The following is a 22707-nucleotide window of genomic DNA, read 5'->3' on the forward strand; positions in this document are numbered from 1 at the left end:
CTGTCCACCTGTCTGTATATTTTTATATCTGTACTCATGTATTTATGTATTTATGCTCAGAGAGAGGCTGCCTAGTAGCGCCTAAGGCATAATTAAAGCCCGAGAGTCGAGGCTGAGGAAAAGTTCTGGGAGGTGAATCAGAAAGAGCCCTGGCAGACGCTGATAGACAGGAGTGGATGGTCATCTCTGTACCTCCCAGCTCCAGGGTGGGGGGAACAGACCCATAATGCTTTATTCCTCCATCTCATCTGCGGCACCAGACAGAAAGATAGGCCACATATTCCAATTTATGGCTTATCTCATCATCATCGTTCTTCTGTCTCGTTTTACTGCCCTTGAGATTTCACCCTTGTCATCTGACTGGTAATCAGAGTTGGGAGAGTTACATTTATTACTGTACAATCACACATCTGTGATTAGCTGCTCTGTGGAACTGCTGTGAACTCCTGGCTCCTGCTCTTTCATGCACTTTCGGTTATCTACTCTGTTACCTTTGGATTACTTTGCCTCCCTCCACATCCATAAGCAATTTCCATACCTATCGATTAAGGAAAGTTAACAATATACCTTATTATTACATGAAATCTCAGACAAAATGTCACCCTGGTGATACATTCAGAGAGGTGGACTGGAAAGAAAACATGATTATTGTAAACACAATTTTACTCAAGTCATAAATTCTCACTTAAAGAAGTATTTCACAGCTGAAAAGATGGCCTTTTCTTAAAACTGGGCTGTCTGTGCAATAGAAAGACAAATACTTTTGACAACAGGAAAAAGAAAAGGGGCTACGGATTTTGCTTTTGCTCAAGAGGAAGAAATCCTACAACTACCAGAATGCACTGCACTGTAACTGACCAATATTTGCTCCTGCTAGTGGGTGACCTAAAGCGTGCTTGTTTGTTTTGACACAAAAAACAATACATAACATAATGACAACTGACTGGCAACAAACAATCTCAATTTACAGTTAAACAATGAACATTTTTGGTGAGAAATGGACAAAGCAGTGACAGAACATCGCATTGTATCTGATTACCAATGTTTAGTTTAACTGATTGATTTCAGTTTTATCAGCTTCCATTTTTATAAAACAGAAAACAGTATGGCGCCCACTTCCTGTTCACAAAATCTCGTATTACAGCCAAACAATACACAAAAATATGGTTCCGAAGACATTTCAGGCAGGAAATAGACAATACAGTAACAGATTCTTGATTTATGTTTTTATATTTTACTCTATTTTACTAATGTTGTTAGAAATATGATCAGTTTCATTCACTGTATTTTAATTGTAATTGTCCTTACACAACACATGTCAAATGTCCTAAAAAAATGACAGCCTACTAGACTGAATTGAGTGTTGTGTTCTGGTACGCGGTACATTCCTACAGCGCTCAGAATTTACAAATGATCTGGTCTGTGCCAGACAGTGTTAAGGCTCTTGGAGCGAATATTTCAAAATGCACACTTTGTGTCCTTGGTGGTGGACATACAGAAAGACAAAGAGAGAGAGACAGACTCTTTCAAGTACAAACATTGCAAGCGCAATGTTTCAGCAACAGTCCTACAGCCAGGAAAAAGACGCAAAAATCAGATTTAAGCAGGGAAATGAGCAGAGAGATGTGGGAGCTGCTAACATGTGCTACATATACTACCCACATTGTCAAGAGACAAAGCTGGTTGAAAATCGGCAAAGTATCCCCTTAAGCCATGTAGGTGCTCTCCTGAATATATGGTCTTAAAAGGCCATTTGCAACATTTTTGTCTGACCAAAAAAGTATGCTCTGATGAAGCTCTGATAGACTGAAAGCTGAGAATAGAGTGAACCACTGCATAGATGTAAGTGTGCGGAAATCTTTTCTACAAGTTGGGACTTATTGATGTTTGCAGCACCTTGCCAAGACTAAGCTGGGTACAGCGGAGATCTTCCTGCATGTCTTCACAAAAACAAAACCAGGTGAGGTTGCAAATTAACACCATCTTTTTTGAATCACGCTTGCACCGGTGATTGTAAAGTTATATATTATCTGACATTTATGTATTATGTATGTAATCACTGCCATGAGCTTTTTTTTATTGAATCACATTTTTTCATGCACATCATGCTTCTCTTTAATGCTCATTAATTGTATGAGCACCTGCTGTAGCCAGAAATGTTAGAAAAAAAGCTACTGAGCAGATGAATAAAACAATTGTTCGTCATCTGGAAATATCTCCACCCATGTGCCACCCCCTTAAACCACCATGTCTCCTTTTTATTTCCTCACATATTAAATACATTATTTAAACATTTTCTAGATGCACCATGCCTCTCTCTGCATTAGTTTCTGTTGAGGTCGTGAGCTTCTCATGAGGGGGGTTTAATCAGGACACCAACACAGACCGGCGCAAAACCTGAACAACACAATGAGGTTTTTCAGCTTATGTCAGCATGATCAACAAAAGGTATGGCGAGTGAGAGAAAGGAGAAGAGGAGAAAGATGAGGAAGGAATGCATAAAAAATACTAAGAGTCTGTCAGCCATAAATCTTACCAATCGAGTGGCTGCAGAATGGTTGCAGAGGGGCTTTACCTCTTCCTCCCCATCTGTTTAAAGCCTGCCTGGTATGGTGGGATAGGTGGCAGTGTGGTGTGTATGTGTGTGTGCAGGTCAATATACACATGCATGTGTAATGTTTCTATCTGTCTTAGGTGGGGTTGTGAGGGCCAGCTGGTTAGCGGATGAAGATTGGCCCCTCAACTCGCTGCGCAGGAGACCCATCTAGTCACCTCATGCTATTGATCAAGGATAACAGAAGCAGGGAGCTCACTAACCGGACAAATTCACTGCGCAAGGTCTTTCCACCACAGTAAGCAGCAGTACACAGCAGCAACTTGCTTATAGGCTCATGCATACACTCTGACGCTCTTTATCCACTGCTCCCACTCTCTCTGTAACTGTCTCCAGCTCTCTCTCTCTTTCTCTTACACACACACAGACACACACACACGCACACACACACACACTCAGTCTGAACTTGAGAATACGGACATTTTTCATTGTCAGGAACCTGCTTGAGGAAAAACACCAGTGGTAAGGTCTGCTGATTTCAGCAGGATAGGGATTTAAACGTCATACCTGCATGGCATTGTTAGTGTGAGAGCCTCTTTACTCTGCTCGATAAAGTCATCCATAAAAATGTAATTATTCTTTTTCTGGGTTCTGGCAGCTGATGTTAGGCTCCAGTGATGAAGGCATCAAAAGGGCAGTGGAGCTCAAATCCCCACAGTGCTTTAACTGACTGGGGATAAACCACATTGACCCTGCTACATTTGTAGATAAGAAGGGTCAAATACAAGCAGCAACCACCACGGCTGAGTGGAGAAGTCAATGTGAACATGCGTTAAGATACACCTCTTCTGTGGGCGCTTAATGCCAGCCAGAAAGAAAAGGGAGTGGGTACTTCTGTGAGGATATGAAAATTGCTTCAGTGTTTTTTTTCTGTTTGATTGCCGATTTCTCTGATATATTGCATAATAGTGATAAACAACCTGAATTCAATATTACTTTATTTTCTATTAGATTTTTGCATTCGTTTGCCACATATCGATATAGGAAACATATAGGAAACATATTGAAATTGTTAATAATAATAATAATTATACAACAATTGACATTAGTATCATTTACATGAAATGTAATTTATTATGAACATTTTGCCTCCTACTTGCCTTAAGGCTGCACCATAGAGTGCATGCGGATCCCCATGGGTGTGCATAAGATAATCAAAATGGGGACACACTGACAATAAAACAGCTCCATAACCCTACTAGAGTAAAAAAAAATCTCCACAGGGAACCTTTAAAAATATCCATTCAGACATCTACTAGCAAAAGATGCTCTATACACCCATGATTCATTATCAGAGATTCCCCCCGAGAAATGTTTAAAGACCATAGACTGCATATAAAGATGGACAACTCCCCGAAAGTAAAACAACACATCTTAATCTCCCCCTAGTGGCTGTATGCAGTATCGTAAAGTACACATCAAATACATATTTCTCAAAGATATTATCTGTCATTTTAGGTAGTTCTTATCACACGGATGTATGTTCAGGTGTTCATTTTTGATAAGTTTAGTTTGTGTGCTCATAATCAATGGCTGTGATTGGTTGAATGGGTGAATGGGCGGGAACTTGATACTGCACAGACTTTGGCTCCAAATGCGGCAGCCATATCCAGAATATTTTGGCTTTATTTTTGTACAGTAGAAATATAAAAATAATTTGCTTTTAATATTTTTTTTGTGTCTGATAAGATTTTCCACTAAAAAAGTTTTGCATTGTACAGTGTAAAATTACTTGCATTTCTACTCTTCCAAAAAGAAACCCAGAATGTATCAATATGGCTGCCGAATATCCAGATTTTCAATGTTGAACCATACAAGATGTTTCCTACATCACTGAAAAGTCTGTTCCCAGTGTATGCTCACTGAAGGCTTCTAGTTTCCACATCACACACTTCAGTGGGTTGCATACAAAGAGGCAAAGTCCCCCACTTTCTGCTTGACAACCATGGGACCTTTATTTGTAAAGTATGTATGGTAGTTAAGAGCTTGAGACCAAAAATGAACATATGATATTTGTATATTTATGTTATTATTTAGACGACACAAACAAAAGTTGCATAAGTGATGTGAACTTTCTCTCTTGCTGAAACTACAACTGCCTGTGTGATTCGTAGTGGGATGTACTCACGCTTTAACAAAACTTTGTAACCTAGTGATTTTCACCTCTTTAATACTTTGCTCCTCCTTCAACCAATATTTCCAAAAATAAGTTCCCATGAGGGTCATGGAAAGGGGAGGGACTTTGTCCTTTTATTTAACCACAGACTGTATTCAAACATATTGTGATGTCACAAAAGCATGCTCGTATTTGCGTGTCAAACTCAGATATAAGGTCTGCGCAGGTGTCTTCTTCCTTCTGCAGATGAATGTGAAAACTAGTCAAACTCTGAAGGTCCAACATTCAACTCAACAAATGACAAGCAAGACACTTTTAAGTGAGTGGTGGGCTTTAAAAAACCAACCAACAAACAAACTAAAAAACACTACATGGCTAGTGCTGTTTTTACTGTAACCAAATTATTGAATTTTCTACATTATGTCAACTTGTTGTCAGAGTCAAATGCTAACTGACCTTCACATAGTCTCTGCTTACTGGCGCTTACTTATTTGATGTTTCACATGTGGTAAGAGTCATCCATCTAGCAGCATTTTGGAAAGCAAACTCAATGACTTATTAGTTTTCTACCTCTGCTCCCTCTGCAGCGATGCCTCAGCACAACTCTTGTTAGTTGAACCTTTATGCATGAGTGCTGACCTTCCTGTGAGGATATTTGGGAAAGAGGGACCCGAGAATTATCCCAGTCTCTCCTCTGGATTTCCACTGTCATAATATGTCTTAATCAACCTGTTTGTCTCAAGGTAGAAGCACTTGCACAATTGCCGTTCCTCTGTGAGTTATGCTCCTCTGCAAAGTTTGAATATTTGATTTGAACCTCTTCATTGTGAAGGTGTGGGGGGGAGAAACCCTGCACAATTACTTACACGTGCCCTTTCCTGGGCCCATTGTCTGAGGAGAGTTCTGTTCCTTAACCTTTATCCAGTGATGTATGAGCTCAGAGGAGTGGCTGCAGGCCGGTGCATCCATAATGTCAGAGCGGAGTAGAGTATGGCACAGGAGGAGTGAGAAAGCCATAAACTGGACTGTTATCTTTTTAATTGGCTTTAAATAATTTAAAAAAAAATCTAAATGTGCAGTATCCAACACTTGTCATTCTAATTCAAGCTTCTCTAATGTGAGAATTTGCTGCTTTTTTCTATTTTATATCATTTCACATTAAATATCTTTGGACTTTAGACTGTTTGTTGGACAAAACAGGTTATATGGAGATGTCACCATGGACTCTGGGAAAGTGTGATGAGTTATTTTCACGATATTCTGATGTTTTAGAGACTCTAATTAATTAAAAACTGAATTGGTCACGAAAATAAATGTAGGTTACAATTCTACAAAAAAGTTTAACACTAATTATATGTCCCCTTATGACATGAAGCCATCTGTATTGTTCTAATTGTACGGCATAAACACTAAAGAAAAGCGCAATAACTAAAGTGAAGATCTCCACCAGGTGGCGTCTCATAGAGTGCATGCTCTATGGGCCCGGTACTGGTGAAGGGTACTTTCATACCACAGAAGAAGAATTTTTTTGCTTGATGCGCTGCTGAGCAAATCTCATAGGAATGAACGGAGACCCGCCTCCATGGCTAAAACCAGGTTTTCTTCCTACATCCATGACACGCACAACCAAACCATGTGTTTCCAGTTTTTATAAGGCACACCTAGCTACAAATAATGCAGCCTAATACAACAGTCTTGTATTAGGCTGCATTATATACAACAGTCAATTCATATCTGCATAAGGGTTATAATGTTCAGTTTTTGTTGGAACCCTTTTTATATCAATACAGACAGGCCCTGTATTTATATAAAAAGGGCATCTCTATGTATACCACAATATAGTTCAACAGTCCCACAAACTACACCCCTCAAAATTATCATAAAGTTACATCTGTAGCTCCATAAAACAGTTTCAACAAAAACTGAATATGAAGGGAGGAGTTACTGCAGGACTGTTGCATTGGTCTGCATTAGTCTTAGCTCTGTGTACCTATAAACTGGAAATTGGGTGTAGTTTCCATGAAACGGAGGATATCAAGATGGTTTGTACCCTCATACAAGTCCTTCTGCAACAAGCTCCTCACACTATTTACCACATTTTGTGACTTGCACAGCGTTCCATTTCTATAATGTTTGTTTTGTCATAATCATAAAGATGCATGCGTGGATACTGTCTCTGAAATTTGTGTTTTTTTTTCTTCCTAACTACTCACCTACCAGGCAAGTATACAGCCTCAGCTATAATAGAGGCTTATCATTTGGAGGCAATTTCACACCATTCCGCCCCTAATTGAACAGTCTGTTTGTTACACTTCCATTTTCCCCTCTCCGCCCTCTCGGCGAGCCTGTGGGACAGGCCTGAGAAATGACACTCTCTGCGACTCATTGAGCATCCTCAAGCTCAAACAAAGCTCACAGAGCCGCACACAGGAGCCACGCATGGCTGCCTTGACTCATTGCTTCTATTTTGTCTGCTTGTGAAGGAACGCGGCAGACAAAAGGAGGAACGGGATGAGGGAGGTTTTGTTCGGGGATTGGCTTGGGGTAAAATCTTTTTACATTGGTTGTCACGGCCGTCTTGCTACGTGGTGAAATTTGTGGTGATAAAACAAACAAACAAAATATATATATATATATATATACATATATATAATTGATGCCATGTAGCTACCATCCCACCTCTCTTTGTCCTTCTGTGTTTCTATAAATGTCAATACCTCTATTTCATAAGAGAGACGCGCCAAAATATATCAATGCAAAGACTGCGTGAGATGATGAGCCTGCAGTCACTGACCCCTCATTCGTTAATCCTAATTAATATCCCTCTAATTGGGAGACGGCTGAATGTTCATCATCTTGAGAGGAGAGAGGCATGAAGTCACAGAAATACTTAATTGGGCTACTGATTGGCCAGTGCTAATTGAAGGCGAGCACAGAGAGAGCAGAGAAGTGGGAAAAAGCGGAGCGAAGGGAAACAGGGGGCTGTTGATGATGGGAACGGTACGACACTTCTGTATAGTGTGAGATGTTGTTCCAATTAAAGCCACTGAGGATCTGTCTTTCTGTTTGCCTCTCGCTCTCTCCTATGTCTCTCTGCTTGTTAATTACTGGTGGGAGTTTTGAACAATCTGCTTCTGAAAACAAAGTCTCTGCTATTTTCTTTTTTTTTTTAATAATTCAACAGATTTATTGGAGATATGCTTTTGGTGGCTGTGGAAAGAAGAGAGGGAGATTAATACTTTCTCACAGGCTGTAACCATGTAAGAGTGGAGCTGCGAGTGAAAGGTGATGATGCTGATTAGGATGATGACGATGAGAGGGAGGAGGTTGCGGATGATGAGAGGGATAATATTGTCAGATGGCCCAACGCCTTTGATCACGGCAGCAACAAGTTGTCTCTCTACAGATTGCTCTGCCTCACTAAAGAGAGTTGTGTTTACTCATGCCAAGGTTTCTCACAAAGAGAGTCTAAAAAATAACGTCAGCACAATTGTCGGGGTCAGTGAAATGCCATGTTGGGCAAGTAAATCTAGCAACTAACTTGCCCAATCAGGAAAAGTGGTAAAACAAAAAAAGGCACCATCCATATAGAGGTGGTGAAACTTTAATGTTTTGTAATGTAAATGTCTTGCCTTTTATTTTATTTATTGTTGGCTTTGCTGACAGACAGCTGGCCAACTGATTAACATGCAGAAACACACCCATCGCCCAGCCTTCTGTCTAGTTTAGTTTTAGTTTAGTTAGGTGGAGTTAGAGGATGTGGGTGAAACTCTATGTATAGAGCAGTTTGCCGCCAACTGGCAAGCAAGACGAATAAAAAAAGGTCGTTTTTCACAACAATTAACTTCAGTCTTTGTTGTTATTTGATGTGCATATTTTTTAAGGGGCAACTAAAAAACAATTGACTTTGAGCGGGCAGGTAAAAAAAAAAAAAAACACATGTTGCACCCTGCAGTGCATCCATTGTTCCTAAAAAGACATATTTTAAAACAGCAAGGCAGGAAACACTGCAATAAACTCACTGACATGTTGTGAGGTTTCATACCTAAACCAGAATATATATTAATATTATTAGTGCTTTAAGTTGTTACAAAGCTCTGTATCTCAGGGGAGCTGTAGAATTCAGTGTTAATTATCTGTGGGTTAATCACGACAAATGACCCTTTCAGCATACTAGTATACATGTGATCCACAATTTATGTAAATATATATAATATATATAAAGACCATGGCTGCTTTAAGGGATAAAAAATATCCTACTTCCTATAAAAAAAATTAAAAATACAATAGGATGTCAAAATTTGACAGTGGTGCTATGTGATAATACTAAAAAAGTATACTTTTAAATTAGAAAAAAAAAAATTCCACCAAAGCTCGTCTATTTTTATGCTGTTGTTAACTGTATGACATAATTAATCTTTACCACCATCCTCTGACAGTGTGAAGACAGTGTCAGTTATGAAAAAGACACTGTGGCAAACATCATCATAAGAAGAAGATTTGATGATTCAAAATAAAGGTTTGGATGGAAAAAGCAATGAGACGTGTTTGTACTTTATCACTGCCACTTGGTTTGTAATTCTACTGCCTTTCATCTTGTATCTATGTTCACTGTTAACCTTAAAGCCACCATCCAATAAAAATCATGTTTTTAAGCTTGTTAATATGTCCATATGGTGTTTTTTCATAAGCTACAGGGCATACCATGAGCAAAATAAACAGTCAGCACAGTGGTTGAGCATATCTGCCTTGAAAGTGCAGGGTACCAGCGAGAGTCTTAAAAACAAGCATTCAGACGCCCAGGGTTTCATACATCACAAAGAAACCAATCTAATCAACTTGCACAACTACGGGTATCAGAGGAGCCTGATGCTGCTGTGCATCAGCACTTTGCAACTTGAGTTCCTTTTTGACTTCAAGCTGTCATGGCTGACGATCAAGAACAAGGTTTATCGAACATATTATCTATTACAATGAGCAATGAGCAGAGTCAAAGGTGAGCGGCTGGCTGCAGGGTGGGTGGAGTTAGAGGCATGGACCAATTTGCATATTCATAGATCTGAACAAAATAAATAAGAGAAAGGTCCAGATATTTATCTCATGTGTGGACCTTGAACTAATGACTAAGGAGATGTCCAAGTGGGAACCACTGGTTTAAGACATTAAGGGATTTTTTTTTTAAATAAATAAAGCTTCAAAATATATAATTTCTGATGAACAGAGATGAGTTTTAGAGGTTATAAGAAGAACTTAAACTGGTCTTTCTCCAGTAGTAAGCATTATCCAGTTGTTCTGGATCTCATGAAGGATCATTCAAAATGCCATGACACCTAAAAAGGACCTTTCAACACCCAACCATTCCTTATAGTGGTCCTAGCAACTTCTTTACCCCAAGTTCCTCACATCATCATTCCCACCAACTCCCCTCTCCTTTTCTTTCATGTCTTGGTCTCTCCATTTCCATCTCCCTTCTCTTCTTTCCTCCCCTATCCGTTGCATCCCCCTCCCCTTGTTTCAGAAGCTGTCTGGTATATGATGAAGTGCACATATTGAGAGACTCTGGTTCCCATCTTCATTTCCCTTTATCTCCCCCGTTTGGAGTGTCAGTGTTATTAATACAGGCTCAAGGTCCACATAAGGGAGAGAGAAGGAGAAAGAGAGAGGAAGAAGGAATGGAGAGGGACAGAGAGGTGGCACATGGACTTCCAGCAGCAGTAAATACACAAGTAGGGGTAGGGGAAAAGGAAGAGGTGTGTCACGGCGTGATTTATTACACAAGTTTCATTAGGCAGCAAACAAAAGGTCAGGGAACCTTACGGTGGGCCTTGGCGAATGATGGAAAATGCAAACAGTCGTAAGTATTCTTAGATACAATTAACCTTTTCCCTCTCTCAGTGCTCCTCTCTCTTTTCCTTTCTCTACTGGCAGACTGGGTGCAGCAGGTTTCACTGACTGGAGCTGACAGCAGCTGCTGTTCCCCGACACTTATTAGGCTTTAATCTTACAGTTTTAGATTCCTCTCTTCTTCTTTCTTTTTACTCTCTGTCTGAAAAACTAGGCTTGGCACTGTGAGGTGACCTGTGCTTTGGCGTGGAATATTTTTCTCATGCTAATTTGCAGACAAATCAAAAGCTGCCTGTTCTTTTAACACAACAAGACCAATTTCAAAACTCCTGTGAAGTGTAACTTGTATATTCACCCCAATCAGGAGCTATTATTAACTTTCAAACTACTCTACCAGAGTTCACGGCCAATCTACCAAGACCTTGAAGTTTTGGAATGCAAGATGGAGTCCTCCTTGCTATCCCATCCTCCCCAGAGGGTCGAGTAACAAGTTACAGGCCTCATAATACATCAACTAGGGAAGTCACACGTCTGCACAAACAGTTACAGGATGAAATAACCACAGGGCAGTAAACAGGCTGGAGGACGTGTACCGGTGCCATTCAGAGGTAATAATTCAGCCAGAATTTGGGTTTCACATGAAACTTGTGGTGTTTAATACTTCAACACTTCAAGTATAGACAACCGGGTTTTATGACAAACACATGGGGCAAACAATCAAGATTTCAAGGTTAATATTACATTTCATTTCAGGGCCGTTTAGTGCGCTTGGCATTTTATGTTGACAACACAGTTGGTGAGGACAGGATGGTTTATGGACGGTTATGATCGAGAGATACAGTTGAGTGGTTTTGGCACAGCAGCGCAAGTGGTGGTGATGGCACCAGACAATTTGTCCAAGAGGCAGCGGAGAGAATTTTACGTCGACCAAATGGTGGATTTCGTAGTTAAAAACATAAATGACAGGGACTGTTTGAGTGATGCTATTGTTATTGGAAATAAAAAGATTTGTCATTGAAAGCATTTTGGTGTTTTGCAGAACAGTCAGACATAGAAATTTTTGTCTGGTTATAGTTTGCTGGAGTGACTGTTCTTCCTATAAGTCCTTGGTTCATTCACAGCACATTTTGACACAAAGGGACTATGCCTGCAGAAACATTTTGCACTACATGTACTTGAAAGTATGCTACACAGGACTGAGCAGGTCACTGAATGTAAATACGCTTGTCAGTGAAAGTAAAAGTAAAAGCCAACCCACATTTATTCTGGTTTGGTATTTCACCTTGTTATATTTGTGGTTTTTCAGTGCTGTTACTCTTTAACACATTCTAATCCCAACTCAAATACCACCACTTTGTCAGCGGATTATTTTGGAAGATAATTTTGGAAGATCAGGGAGATCCTGTTTATTTCTGCTTTTTACATGCATAGTCTTTTTAAAAGACACTTCTGCTTCCACGGGAAATGTACAGTTTCTGCTCATAAAAAGTATTTTCCTAAATAATCTAATAACATAGGTAAAACACTTAAATTTAGGCAACAAAAGTCCATGGTTGGGTTTCGAAAAGAAAAAAAAACAAACATGGTTTGGCTTAAATAAGTATGGTTGTTCCTAGCGTAATGTCACTTACATACACCATGTGACATATGCTATTAGGGTGGCATGCTATACATTGTAGCACACTACACTGTTGTTTAAATAAGTCAACAGATTTGAAAGTCTGAAATTTGTTTAACCCATCCATCTCCCTTCCATTCCACCCAGTGCAGACTTTCTTGCCCTTCATACTACGGTAATTGCCCGCTTCATCAGAAACACCCGCCACCCGTGCATATCATATCCCCGATAAGGGTGCCTCTGTCTGCCATTGAGGGCCACTGACAAAGCGGCAGTATTTCATGAGTTGGGAGTGAGAGCGGAGTGAGAATGGGCTTGTCTCCTGAATGCCTGCTGCTGGCACCTGGTTGCTATCTTTTCATAAAGCCCTGATGTCAACTGTGGGTGTACACTCCCATAAAAGTCCACACAGAAAAAAGATGCAAATAAGAAAATACAGGCAGAGGGCAGAGACTCTGCAGAAAATATACCACCACTGACTTACATTTATTAATTTCATTATCTATTACTATTGTTATATGTTACGTTATTGCTGCTGTGCATCTCTCTCCCTCTCTCTTCCTTCCTCTCTTTCTCTTCTCTCTCTCTTTCCTATATGTCATTTTGTCATCTATTGTAATATTATTGGTTTTTCCGACATCTATTACACATCTCTCCGTCCTGGAAGAGGGATCCCTCCTCTGTCGCTCTTCCTGAGGTTTCTATCATTTTTTTCCCTGTTATAGGGTTTTTTGGGAGAGTTTTTTCTTAGTCTATATGAGGGTCTAAGGACAGCGGGATGTCGTATGCTGTAAAGCCCTCTGAGGCAAATTGTGATTTGTGATAATGGCCTTTATAAATAAAATTGACTTGACATAATAAGTATAACTGACAGCTGACAATGTCTCCTGCATGTGAAAAAAATAACCTTCAATACAAAATTTTTACCCAAGCCGGTACACTGCAGTCAATTCCAACTGTGCCATGAATTTCCATAAGGCATGGCTTTTATAGCAGTGAATTTTTTGGTTGCTATGGTAACTCTTGTGATAATTAGAGAGCTAATCAGTAATGTGTTATCTATGCTCGCTTTTTGTAGAAAAAATATGAAGCTGTTACTGTTGTATAAAAGCCATAGTACCCTTGGCAGCATCTTACCGTTGATAATTATTGATGCTGATGGAAACTGCACACTTCAAACCTATTGATCATTTGTCTGGAGGGCATTATGATGCAAGTTACCAGAAAGGTTTGATATGAACCAGAGCAGAGAAAATATCTGATGAAAATCTGCCCAACAAAACAGAAGAATACTAGGGAATTTGTAGATTTTTTGAATACCAATTTTAGTCAGCAAACATTATCCCTACATCTGTCCAACACATTGTTAAGAGGCATTGAATAAGCATAAGCCACTAAAAACAGCACGGCTTGATGAAAAAACTTGATTTTGTACCACAAATTAATGGTAATACTTCCAAAAACTTTGAAACAAAAAAAAATAAATAACAAGCGCAAAATGTATAAGAAACCTGATTATTCCCATTGTTGATGACCACAATACTGGTGGTTTACTGGTTTTCCTATAATCTTAGACCCACCACCCCTTAAATGCAGTCTGTTTAGCTTGGTACTGCAGGAGGCCGGCAGGTTTACTGGGTTATTGATGGTCTTAAATGCCCTGCTGCGAGGCTCTCCTCTACAAGCAGATGCTGAGGTAACCACTAACTGGCCGCTTAGATGAACATTTGTGCTAGGCAGCCTCTAAAGCACCACGCTGAAATCATAACACCACCTGTTCTCTCCAGATCCTAAAGAAGCAGAGTGAGTCTGTCTGCCATACCGTGTCTCACCTCTCTCACTCGCACTCCTTACCCTCTTTCTCCAACCTCTGAAATCCTCTTCCTTCTCTGCTCTTAAAGGTATACTATACAGTATTTTCCTAAAATACAACACTTCTTCATCGCTTATGACCAACTAGATGTGTTTGGTGGTGCATTTATCTGCAGGGACTCTGCCCTCTGTTTGTATTTTCTAATTTTCTACTTATTTTCTGTGTTCAGGACGCTTATAGTCATGTTCCCCCACAGCGTTCAGATGAAGTTGGAGCTTTATTAAAGAGGTAGCAACCAGGCGCCAGATCGTATACAGCAGGTATCAAAGCGACACAGCGCAGAAAAAATATAAATGCCAAATAAAAGTAAATCTGGGGTTGCCTTTTACTTTTGCTTTCACTGGCAAGCAAACTATGTAGCATGCTACACATACTATAAAAAACTACTGAGTTATTAAAATAACTTGATTTACTTTTAGTTTCACACAGGAACCAAACAGCAGGCTCCCAAATGAAAATCAAGGGTCTGTTAGACCCATCCACCTCAAGAAGGACTTTCTCGCTCTTTGTAGGTAGTTAGTTTCCTGTGGCCAGTCTGCTGCTGGCCGCTGCGTTTTATAACGCCACAAAGGGTGTCTCTGTGCGTCTGTACCTGACGTCAATGTCCAATGACAAAGCTGGGAGTGCTACAAGTTGGGAGTGAGAACTGGCTGGACTACAATTGATAAACTCCACAGTATGTACGCATGCACACACACACACACACACACACAAAGGTCCTCATAATATTGAATATCATGGTCACAACACATATTGCACATACTGTTTATACTTAACAGGAACAAACTACACATATAAACACACTTATTTGATTCAATTTGCACCTTTTAAATTTCACGGCAAGTTAAAGCAGATGCTCACAGAAAACACCTGTAATACGCTGTGAAGAAAACACACCAGCCAATAAGTGACACTTTGCCGTTGTTTTCACAAAAAAATATCAAGACAAAGAAAACTGTTGGTCATGCATTTCATGCTCCCCAGATATAAATTAGAAGTGATACTGAAGGTACAAGCTGTTGTGTTGTTTCATTCAGTCAGTTAGGAAGGAACACCTTGGTTTCTACAAGCTGCAGCAGCCTTTGTTTAAATAAACTGCTCTGACACTTGATGCTGAGTGATCTGCACCTGTACAGTTAACTATGACTTGTAAAAACTATTAACGCATGGAAAAAACACGCATTAACCCATCCAATATGACCACTCTCACTGCAGTTGCCCATGACCAGATTCTGATTTAGTAGCACGAATGAAAGTGGACCAGATCTCACTGGGGAAAAAAAAAAATGGATTTGTGTGTCCACATTACACCAAAACATCAGCTCTGTGTAACATGAGAGTGAGTAATCAGTTTAGCTATTGATTGACTGTCTGTAAGAATGCCTCAAGACATTTTGCCTTGTGAAATAACACATTTTACGTTACTGTCCTTCAGCCCTGTGTCAAGTGTCTTTGTTTTTGCTTAAGTCCTGATTCTGTAATGCCATTTTACCTTGAAAGCTAGTTAGTGTTTTGTAATGGTTATCGGATTTACAGTGCCTGCATCTACTCATTACCCACAATATGGAGAAGCTAGAATAACTGCCTCGAGTTTGTATACGTCTACGAACCAGTCAAGTTGCACTTACAATATACATCCATGTCTGCAAAAAACATGGATTCTTCACATACAACTTTCTCCTCTGCAGCACAGAAGACCTATACGGTTTAAAGGTGGGCACCCAAAATTAGTGTCACCAATTCAATATCTGTCCAAATGTCTCTCCTTCTGTTCCTGTATTATAGCGTTGTGTAATGGCAAGAAAAGTGTTTTTGCATAACATTAAGATGCCACAGTGAAGCTCACCTTTGACCTTTTGGATGTAAAACGTCAACACTTCATCATTTTACCTATTTTGCCAAAATTAGCATTGAATTCTTGAATTATGGCCAAAAAAAGTTTTCTGAGGTCACAATGAACTTTGACCTGCGACCATCAAATTCTAATCAGTTCATCATTGAGTCCAATCAGACGCTTGTGCAAAATTTGAAGGAATGAGATGAGAATGAGACTCATGAGAATGAGACAAATGAGGTCACGGTGACCTATGAGCATCAAAATCCAATCAGTTCATCGTTAAGTGGATGTTTGTGCCAAATTTAAAAATAAATTCACTGAAGGTTTTCTTGAGATATCTCGGTCATGAGAATGGGACTGATGGATGGATAGACGACCAAAAAACATTATGCCATAAAGAAACATTGCTTTTCCTAGAAAAAATGAAACTCTACAGAACACAAACTGTGTTTTATGTATATTTAACCAAAAGAGAAATGTAACATTTAAACACCAAAGCTTAAAACTATTTTTTTGGGTGTGTAATAATGATGTTGATGTACAGTATGAAATTGTGGAGCTGCACAGTTGTTCCTGTTATCAAATCCAAATGCCAAACAGATTTTTCACAGTGACCTTCAACATTTCTTTCACACTGATAAAACTATACAAAAAACCCCCAAAAAATGCATCAGTTGATTCACACTGTATTTTTAAGGTGCGGTTTCAAATGCAGAAGTACCGCATATAAAATAGTGGTACTATAGAGAAGTAGGTAAGGAATAGTAGTTAAAATATGAGTGCATTTTCACACTCTGGTTTCAGAGAAAGAGATGTCCCATGAGAGAACAGCACAAAATACCAAAATGTGTATTTTCTTTGTTTGTTTTTGTTTAATAGACTGGTGGAACATTATCATCCTCTGACACATACAGTAGCTCTATGCATATCTCTGCTTATTTGTGCCTTTGCGGCAGCGGCAGCAGTAACTTGTCAGTGATAGGGCGACAGATGGGAGTGTGTCCATCTGTGATTTTGTAAATGCACACATGGAATGTGTGTGTGTGTGTGTGTGTGTGCGTGCGCGTGTGTGTATTTTGTGTTTGGAGTGGTGCAGTGAAGTGCTGGGTGACCTTTCGGGTGGTGTAGAGGTGGCATCACTGTGACAGTGTGACAGAGCGGGCCTCAGCCTTCCTGTAATGGATGAGCACTCTCAAGGTGAACACCTCTCCTTCCTCTCTTTTCTCTTCCCCCTTCATCCCACGTGTGTTCTTTTCCACTGAGACTTGCCGCGTGTGGCCCGTCTCCTTTGGTTTGTTTTTGACCCAGCGTGTGTGTGTGAGTGATGATTTCTTGTCTTCCTTTTTTTTTTTTTTTTTGCTTTTACTGTTTTTGTAGAGCTGCTGTTTTTACCATAAAAGACAAGAGTCAGTTTTATCCTTTTAATATATCAGGTAATATTATCAGGCAACTTTTAAAATTAACAGATGGATCTGTACTGAAAATTAATTCATTACAAAAAGAAAAAAGAAAACTCAGATGTATCATGTGATTGCTTCATTATCAGTTACACTTTCTATCCTATTATATCTCATAGAGCTTATCCTGCCAATTGAATTTCTGTAGTGCTCCAACAGTCTAGCTGACACTGCCCTTTCAAAGAGCGGATATATGATAATGATGTTGAAAAGGCACACACTAATCCCTCAGAGAGTGGAGGTGGGGATGGGGGGAGGGGGGTACAATCTGTTCGTGTTATTGATCTAAGCTGAGGGGACACGCATGGCAGGTCACAGCAACATACTTGCATGATATTGATGGGTGGGCAAGCAGCCGGCCACCCACATCTCTGAGAAATGGACCCTGCTGTTCGTCCTTTAGACAGAGCAGACTGTGGGAGACGGTATTCTTCCTGGCCTGGACACATGGACAATGGCAGCGAGTAGCTACTGTTAAGTGTATGATGACCAATGGCATTCCTTAACATTACCTCAAATATGCAAAAAAAACTCTGACTGAAGGGGTTTGAAGGACATTTGAGCTTTACTACTTCAAATAGATCCAAGTTCATCTGAAAAAAATTATCTGTGCAGTGCTAAAATGGTTTATTATTCAAGTGTAAATAAACATTCACACTTCTTTACATGTCAAAACTACCTCAGACTAGTCCAAGACATTACAAAAACATGCAATCATACTTCAAGATTCAGATCCAAAGTATCATTGGTTGAACTGTAGCTTGATGGTATATCAAGTCCTTCTCAAGGCCAAAACCAAATATGCTTACTGTATGCATTTATGACTCATCAGTCCATAAAAGCTTAGGAACCATCACATTTTTCTACTACAGATGGAACAAATAATATAGTATACTACTTACTCTTACAATATGTTATGGATGCACTGGTAACAAGTATTGATATTTTTATTAAACCAGCAGATAATCAAAACGGATTCACCTGACAGTTTGACTTTTTAGAAGCAGTACCTCACGACTCCACATGGTGGTGACTATCTAATGACTGCGGGTAAACTGAACGAAAGTTATCTAACTTGCGGTGAGGAAGAAACTCGCGGGGAAAATGGCAGACAGTGCAGAAAGCTGGGGAAAAACAAATTAGATGATCAAGTCAAAAGTCTGGCTGTTTTTTGACTTTAAAGAACACAGACAGGACAAACAAAATCAATGAGGACTATGCGATATACAAGAACTGTCTCGTGTTGGCAAAGTAAAGGACAACGCATGCATAGCCACCTGACTTATCATCCTAACGTCTTTGTATCAAAAAATTCCTGTATCACGACACCATCGTTAGCGTGGGCAATATATTAAGATAGTATCGTATCATGAGTCAGGAATGCAGCCTTTTCTCTCTTGATACTGGATTCTATAAGCTCAACTCAGACTATAGAAGCTTTTTGGAGTAGAAGCTGTACACATGCTCCAAAGATTAGCCTTAATACTTGTAAGAAAGATTTATGACCGATTCACTTTTACACTAATTTAATCTTAGTGTGGGTGACATATAGTATTCATATTGCACACGCACACACACACACACACACACACACACAGGCACACACAAAGGAATAAGAGGACTATGTCCTCAATAATAGTTGCAGTCCAACGTGAAAACAGAGAAGGTTAAATAAAAGGAGGCAGGTTATTTATATGGAGTGAAAAACACAACAAAATGTCTGACTCCATAATACACAACAGGCCTTCATTGTAAACTGTAGATCAGACTGAACTAGTCCTCCAGTTAAAGATCCCTCAGCTACATGTGATAAATATTTGATCTTGTTGACTGCAAAGTGAGATATACTACTGCTTTTGTCTTGTGCTTTTTGTTGTTTTATTTTGTCATCGAAGGATTTTTGACCAATCTGACCTTGATATTGACTGACTGTGAGCTCGCTCAGCCCGGCTCTGTGGTTCAGCACAAGATGACCATCACACTGTAAAAGCTTTATGTCACTACAGCTTCACAGCTACAACACATCACTCAAAGCTAATTGAATATACCGTGGCTTCGCCTTAATTGTCCAATGTGTTACTGTAAACAAGTCTAACGAGATTAACATTTACACACACTGATACGAGATATTAGTCATATGTATGTGCTCTGCAGTCGTTGAGTTAATTGTCAGATCATTAAACGTTAATGACATGATTAGGGCAACGCTCTCGCTGGTTCAGCACAGCACACGAGGCCTTGCCCTGAACTGGGATACAGCAGAGCGATTCAAAGAAGATTGCATTTGTGACAAACACCATTCCCGACTCATCCATCATGCTTGCCAAACTTAGACATTCATTATAAAGTTTGCCGATGGATGCAGCCCGTTCTGCTCGGCCATTCATTTTTTTTAGACCCTCTTTCTCTTTCTCTCTCTCCGTCCCTGCTTTCCATCTCCATCTTTTTGCCTCTCACTCTCTCGTTTGTGTTTTCTGTGTGTGTACAGGGCAGTGTGAATGAGTTTCTCCTGTTCCTTCTCTCCTACTGTGGACTGAAAGATGCTGAGCAGCAGTGTAACAAAGGAGGCAGTGCATTAATTAAATACAGCAATTTGCTTTCCTCTCCTTTTTGTTGTGGGGACAGCACCGCAAAGATTGATGAGGCACTGTCCAATACACAAGAAGCCCACTACATCTATATCTGAGGCTGATTGTGATGGAACACCCATTGAATGGCCAGTATCTATTAAGATGTCAACTTTTATATTATAAACTGTGTTGGTCTGTTTATTCATATTTTATTTCATGTATTCATCTTTTTTTCCTCTCTTTTGCATGTAAGCATATTTGTTGCCAAGCAGCAACAGCGCTGATAGTGGCTTTGCAAACAGAGTTGTAACGCGAGTGTTTCCAGTGCAAAATCATAACGGATAATGATATCGAAATTACTTAAAATGTTGCTGTGAAAACACTATATTAATTTTAAATCTTTGAACCTTATGGTTTAGTAAATGTACTACTGCTTCCTTTCGCAAACAATCAAATTACTATATGTTCCAGTGTGATACCCACGCATGTCTGCAGACTCACAAGATGATGTGCAGTATGTTTGAACTCAAAGCATGGTGTAAAATGAGTATGATATTAGGAGAGCTGAAGGAGAGTAAGGGGAGGAGAAATGGTGCTAAAAACTGCCGTGAAAGAGCAAAAGGAGCCCCTGAGGGTCGTCTCATTATCATACAGGACCAGTTCTGTATGGATTTCACATTGCAGAGCCGTAATGACCATTTAATGAAGGTTTTCATCAGCCAAATTCACAACAATTACGGCATATTATTAAATGTTTCCAATTTGATATATGAATCCTGGGATTTGTCTTAAGGCACAAAGGTAAGGTCCCAAGTGAAGAGGGTCTACTTTGGTGCACAGAGAAGCCTAACCAACGCAGGATTTTCAAGGCCAACACTGATATTGATATCCGTGACTCAGAAGAGTAAGTTAAGAATAAGTTAACATGAAAAGCACCATTTCACTGCCCTCTGATTGATAGTTTAAAACTGGCACGAACATTTCCAGTCACCTCTCTCTCAGCTCTGCTACATTTGTGCTATGCTCTTACTTCTATTTTATAAGTATTGCTGCCATTTTTTAGCGTTGGACGGTAGCGGCATGTGTCATTCATCAGGATGAGTAAATTTAACTAATCAGTCTGAAAACTGTCCTCCTGGCACCTCTGCTAGAAAGCCAAGTCCAGATTTTCAAATGTAAACATCTCAGAAGATCTAGGAAAGATGAACAAGATGAGCACAAGCTACAATACTGACTTCAACATGTACAAGCAAGACCATTTCTGAAACGATATCTACATCAGAGGCCAGCGGTCCTGATTGTGTTGATCATCTGTACTGGTAACCACTGCACAGGCAACTAGACAACTTCCATGCCTGTATCAGTTTCAAACGGGACATCAGGAACCGGCAGAGAACTTTGGTGAGAGAAGGCGAGCAGGCATGTGTTTTATGATGAATAGCGACTAGTGTGACAGTGGGAATGTGAGGTGCTGCTCTGTGCCACAAGGGGAGTGGACACTCTGAATCACTGCTGTGTGCCATTTAGAGGCGGCTGCAGAGCCAAGTCGCTGCCCATGTTCGGGAGAAGCGACCACGCGGCCCTCATGTGGAATTCAAAGAACCTATGAAGCATGTCCCCAGCGATGGGAAGATGAAGCCAATCAGAGTCTGGAGCATGCCCCAGGACACCACCATCGACGTCACCGATGACATCAATGAATTCACAGAGTCTTTGGTGGATTTCATTTGTAAAATAACCAAAGCAGCTCCACCCAAAACTACAGTTAAATCATTCAACAGCTAGAAACCATGGATTACCAGAACCATCCAGGATGCCGTAGACACACATCTTGAAACATGGACAACTATAAAGCAGCAGCCTACTGTGTAAAAAAGAAGCAAAAAAAATAAATAAAAAGGGCTAATGTGTGCTCAGTCATGAACAACAGTGATGTCCCAGTATACCAACACAGAGTACACTTCCACCTCAACGCAGGAAAAACTGACCTACGTATATAAATAAAATAGATACAAATTCCTTGACCACTTCCCTCTTCCTCTCTGCTGCAGTTATAGAGGGCTGCAGTAATGTGTGAGATTTGTCAATTTGGGAAGTGAATGTGATAAAACTGCAGCTTTTCTGGAGAGTTAAAGTGTGTTACAACACCAGTGATGTGAATGATTTTAAATGGAAAACAACAGGCATGGCTGTTTGATGCACATCATCGGCTTTTGGCTACAATACTTTTAGTGAAGTAAACTGTTTGCTTTCCAAATAAATAGGTTCAAACTATGCAACACAGAACTGTCAAAGGACTGAAACAGTCACTGGACCAGACAGAGCTTAAGTTTGCTGACTCTGGGCAATTCAATCAGTGTGTTGACAGGGATCACACAGACATTTGATGTTTTTTATGACTTTTTCAAAATATGCTTTTAACCAAATTTTAGAAAGATTCTTTCTAAAATTTATCATCTTTTTCTCATTAAAGAATTGACGGTAAGGTAAACAGTAGTGAGTAAGGTTAATCTACCAAAGGTAAGTAAAAGTACATAGTAAAAATACTTTCAGGTTCGGCGGTAGATCGAAAGATTTGCAACATCAGAATTGTGGATGCAGATGAATAAATAAATGAGTAAATAAATAAAACAAATAAAAGATGGATAAATTAAATATAAAAATTTCATTTCATAAAAATTCAAATTTTAAGGCTTAAAATGTTATAATGGCGAAGTTAAAAATTATTATGGTGCACAGCATCATTTACAAAGAAAAAACATTCTCAAGGGAGACAGG

At 39.7% G+C, this 22707-nt stretch overlaps 1 protein-coding gene across 3 annotated transcripts in view; it reads right to left on the reverse strand.

Moving 5' to 3' along the window:
* Positions 1-22707, reverse strand: part of LOC121951326 (neurexophilin-4) — a 137219-nt gene that overhangs the window by 78588 nt on the left and 35924 nt on the right. The window lies entirely within an intron of this gene.

Source organism: Plectropomus leopardus, chromosome 2, assembly GCF_026936395.1.
Source record: "Plectropomus leopardus strain MGB_pleo_1.0 chromosome 2, ASM2693639v1, whole genome shotgun sequence".
NCBI lineage: Eukaryota > Metazoa > Chordata > Actinopteri > Perciformes > Serranidae > Plectropomus > Plectropomus leopardus.